This window comes from Schistocerca americana, unplaced genomic scaffold, assembly GCF_021461395.2.
Source record: "Schistocerca americana isolate TAMUIC-IGC-003095 unplaced genomic scaffold, iqSchAmer2.1 HiC_scaffold_995, whole genome shotgun sequence".
Taxonomy (NCBI): Eukaryota; Metazoa; Arthropoda; class Insecta; order Orthoptera; family Acrididae; genus Schistocerca; species Schistocerca americana.
In genome coordinates this window covers 37,501-42,500 of record NW_025726780.1, presented here as the reverse complement: position 1 = coordinate 42,500, position 5,000 = coordinate 37,501, and the positions used below count along the sequence as shown (strand labels likewise).

General features: G+C 51.3%; 1 non-coding gene across 1 annotated transcript in view; it reads right to left on the bottom strand.

Annotated features, from left to right (window-relative positions):
• LOC124593545 overlaps positions 1–269 on the bottom strand; it is a 1,913-nt gene extending 1,644 nt beyond the window's left edge. The window contains exon 1 of the ribosomal RNA XR_006978125.1: positions 1–269. This exon is cut by the window's left edge and continues 1,644 nt beyond it. This is a non-coding gene — a ribosomal RNA (small subunit ribosomal RNA).
• Positions 270–5,000: the final 4,731 nt, after the last annotated feature.

Below are 5,000 nucleotides of genomic sequence, written 5' to 3'. Positions count from 1 at the left end.
ATTCAGAGTCACCAAGGCAAACGGACCGGACGAGCCGACCGATTGGTTTTGATCTAATAAAAGCGTCCCTTCCATCTCTGGTCGGGACTCTGTTTGCATGTATTAGCTCTAGAATTACCACAGTTATCCAAGTAACGTGGGTACGATCTAAGGAACCATAACTGATTTAATGAGCCATTCGCGGTTTCACCTTAATGCGGCTTGTACTGAGACATGCATGGCTTAATCTTTGAGACAAGCATATGACTACTGGCAGGATCAACCAGGGAGCTGCGTCAACTAGAGCTGAGCAGCCGGCCGCCCGGGAGTGTGTCCCGGGGGCCCGCGCGAACACGCAAGCGTCCGCTCAATTATTCTGCAAACAGGAGGAGGCTGAGCTCCCCTGCACAATACACCTCGAAACCCTCTCAGGTCCCGGCGGCGCGCAGCGCCGTCCTAAGTACTTGGTCGGGTTCGAGAGAGGCGCAATCGCCCGGAGTTTGGCGAGTAGACGCTTTAGGTGCGACCACCCGTGCTCCCAACTGAGCTTGCCGCTGCCGACAGAGGCCCGGGAGCGTGCTGTCGTGGCATTGCCGGCGGGAGACAACACGCGCCACCTACGGTGGCCGGCAGCTCCAACGCCAGCGCCACAGAAGGACAAAAGCCCCACTTGGGTGCCGAAGCGAACTCTCCCAGCACAGCGCACGCGCCAACACGTCCGCACAGCTGCGATACAAACCACCTGCGAGAACCGCAGAGGCGACCGAGCAGCAGACGGCGTCGCGGCGCCGAGCGCCGGGCGGCGGCGCATCCTCAGCGCACACAGTCCTCAATCGGACCAGCACACTGCAGATGTCCACCGCGCTTCGCACCGGGCCCGCGAGGACCTACTTTGGCCGCACGGCGCCGCGTGCAGGGTGCGCCGGCGCGCAGCTGCGCCGCCTGCCGCCTCCGTCGGCCGGCGCGCCTGCCACTGGCCGCCCCCACCAGCCGGCTGTAGCGCGTGCGCCCACGCACCGCGCGGCCAGCACGCCGGGAGGCCCCCCCTCACCGGCCGGGGACGGTCCCACCCAGCCACCGCCGCGTATCGCTTCACACCCACATGCCATTCACGTTCGTGGGCATGGTGGGTATCGCTGAAACAACCGGTTGGTAGCTCAACCGATCGTCGCCATCACTGATTCACCTCTAGCGAGAACAACCGCACCACAACCGTTTACCAGTTGTTCATTTGCGTAACGTCACCAGCAAACGTAGACGTCCATCGCCATTTGCAAATTCAACGATTGTTGCATGCCTGTGTCAGGTGTCACGACACACTATGTCTGCCCACATACACGCAACAACATGTGCACGCTTCGCGAACACGTGGAAGGTGGCCCCCGTACGTATGCGATGTCCATTGCGCGAACGACTGTCAACCGGCCTCTGTCGCATGTCGCAGATGTGGAACGCAGTGCACCATGCTATCACGGTGTGTGAGAAGAGACGACTACGTCTGACAACACGCGCCACTACATCAACAGACGGCTCATGCTGATCGCCATCCACGGCATACCATACTGCAATCCAGCTCTTATAGGGAGACGACACGTAGCTGAGTGCACAATATTTGGACCGTATGGTTCGCCGTTGTTGGCGCAGTCGTGGTACGGTCACACATGTACCACGATGTATCATTCAGTACATGAGGACCAATGTGCAGTACAGTGTGTGATTTGGACGTACAACATCAGCGGACAGTTGACACACGCCGTACCACAACGTAGGCTGTGCTTCGCCATGCAAATGCCAATGAACAACTGCGAAGGGCATTGAGCATGTACGTCCTGCTGCCATCCGCATTACAGTGTATAGCTGCAAGGTGTTTAACATGAAGCGATACTCTGGGGACCAGGCAGTGCGAGTAGCAAACTATATTGCGGGGGTTGCAGTTAGGCAACACCACACTAATTTAACGCGTCGTATGACAATTACAGAGCAGGTTAAGGCCCAACGTGTGTTGGGTTAAGGCCCAACGTGTGTTGGGTTAAGGCCCAACGTGTGTTGGGTTAAGGCCCAACGTGTGTTGGGTTAAGGCCCAACGTGTGTTGGGTTAAGGCCCAACGTGTGTTGGGTTAAGGCCCAACGTGTGTTGGGTTAAGGCCCAACGTGTGTTGGGTTAAGGCCCAACGTGTGTTGGGTTAAGGCCCAACGTGTGTTGGGTTAAGGCCCAACGTGTGTTGGGTTAAGGCCCAACGTGTGTTGGGTTAAGGCCCAACGTGTGTTGGGTTAAGGCCCAACGTGTGTTGGGTTAAGGCCCAACGTGTGTTGGGTTAAGGCCCAACGTGTGTTGGGTTAAGGCCCAACGTGTGTTGGGTTAAGGCCCAACGTGTGTTGGGTTAAGGCCCAACGTGTGTTGGGTTAAGGCCCAACGTGTGTTGGGTTAAGGCCCAACGTGTGTTGGGTTAAGGCGCAACGTGTGTTGGGTTAAGGCGCAACGTGGGTTACGTTAAGGCGCAACGTGGGTTACGTTAAGGCGCAACGTGGGTTACGTTAAGGCGCAACGTGGGTTACGTTAAGGCGCAACGTGGGTTACGTTAAGGCGCAACGTGGGTTACGTTAAGGCGCAACGTGGGTTACGTTAAGGCGCAACGTGGGTTACGTTAAGGCCCAATATAGGTTAGGTTAAGGCCCAATATAGGTTAGGTTAAGGCCCAATATAGGTTAGGTTAAGGCCCAATATAGGTTAGGTTAAGGCCCAATATAGGTTAGGTTAAGGTACAATATAGGTTAGGTTAAGGTACAATATAGGTTAGGTTAAGGTACAATATAGGTTAGGTTAAGGTACAATATGGGTTAGGTTAAGGTACAATATGGGTTAGGTTAAGGCGCAATATGGGTTAGGTTAAGGCGCAATATGGGTTAGGTTAAGGCGCAATATGGGTTAGGTTAAGGCGCAATATGGGTTAGGTTAAGGCGCAATATGGGTTAGGTTAAGGCGCAATATGGGTTAGGTTAAGGCGCAATATGGGTTAGGTTAAGGCGCAATATGGGTTAGGTTAAGGCGCAATATGGGTTAGGTTAAGGTACAATATAGGTTAGGTTAAGGTACAATATAGGTTAGGTTAAGGTACAATATAGGTTAGGTTAAGGTACAATATGGGTTAGGTTAAGGTACAATATAGGTTAGGTTAAGGCACAATATGGGTTAGGTTAAGGCGCAATATGGGTTAGGTTAAGGCGCAATATGGGTTAGGTTAAGGCGCAATATGGGTTAGGTTAAGGCGCAACGTGGGTTACGTTAAGGCGCAACGTGGGTTACGTTAAGGCGCAACGTGGGTTACGTTAAGGCGCAACGTGGGTTACGTTAAGGCGCAACGTGGGTTACGTTAAGGCGCAACGTGGGTTACGTTAAGGCCCAATATAGGTTAGGTTAAGGCCCAATATAGGTTAGGTTAAGGCCCAATATAGGTTAGGTTAAGGCCCAATATAGGTTAGGTTAAGGCCCAATATAGGTTAGGTTAAGGTACAATATAGGTTAGGTTAAGGTACAATATAGGTTAGGTTAAGGTACAATATGGGTTAGGTTAAGGCGCAATATGGGTTAGGTTAAGGCGCAATATGGGTTAGGTTAAGGCGCAATATGGGTTAGGTTAAGGCGCAACGTGGGTTACGTTAAGGCGCAACGTGGGTTACGTTAAGGCGCAACGTGGGTTACGTTAAGGCGCAACGTGGGTTACGTTAAGGCGCAACGTGGGTTACGTTAAGGCGCAACGTGGGTTACGTTAAGGCCCAATATAGGTTAGGTTAAGGCCCAATATAGGTTAGGTTAAGGCCCAATATAGGTTAGGTTAAGGCCCAATATAGGTTAGGTTAAGGTACAATATGGGTTAGGTTAAGGTACAATATAGGTTAGGTTAAGGCGCAACGTGGGTTACGTTAAGGCCCAATATAGGTTAGGTTAAGGCCCAATATAGGTTAGGTTAAGGCCCAATATAGGTTAGGTTAAGGCCCAATATAGGTTAGGTTAAGGCCCAATATAGGTTAGGTTAAGGTACAATATAGGTTAGGTTAAGGTACAATATAGGTTAGGTTAAGGTACAATATGGGTTAGGTTAAGGTACAATATGGGTTAGGTTAAGGTACAATATAGGTTAGGTTAAGGCACAATATGGGTTAGGTTAAGGCGCAATATGGGTTAGGTTAAGGCGCAATATGGGTTAGGTTAAGGCGCAATATGGGTTAGGTTAAGGCGCAATATGGGTTAGGTTAAGGCACAATACGGGTTAGGTTAAGGCACAATACGGGTTAGGTTAAGGCACAATACGGGTTAGGTTAAGGCACACATTGTTGTAAGGAAAGGTGTTTTCGGGGGGGGGGGGGGCTGGTTTGTTGATTGTGATTATCGTAAGTAAATGACTGCGGCATCATCTGATTTGCCACGTCAGGGTGCACCTTTGGCTCATAACAGGCGGCGCTCTGATTCCATGCTTGTGGCAGACCTGTGTCTTTCATTCGTGCCATTGTTTGTGTGGTGTGACAGGAGGCAGTATTGTGATGTTGGGTGCACCCCTGTGTAGGACATGTGTGGGTGTTGGTGGCTTAGCTGAGCAATGGTGGTTGTCGGAAGGGTGGGATATTCTGTTTTCCGAGTGGACCTCCCGGTCTGGTTATGATAGTGTGGATTGTCTAATGTGGCAGAGAGGATGCACTGGGTGTTGTTCCATGCTGGTGCTTAGATATTGTCTGTGTGCCTGTTACAGGCAGAGAGTAGTGCGTGATAAGAGTGTCTGGCTGACGTGTGATTGTGAGCAGAGTCTTTCAGCATGTATACGGACAGTTGTATACATTATCTGTATTCTGATGGCTCTATCTATTACTAATCAGCGCCGTGTATACGTTTAATCCGGTTCCAGTCGAAACTATTGTATCTCTGTACATTAGTGACACGGCGAGCCCGCTATGTAGTTACTCGTCTCGGCAGCTTCCACCGGTGTATGGCAAATGATTATAAGGAATCAGTCTAGTCGTCAATACCG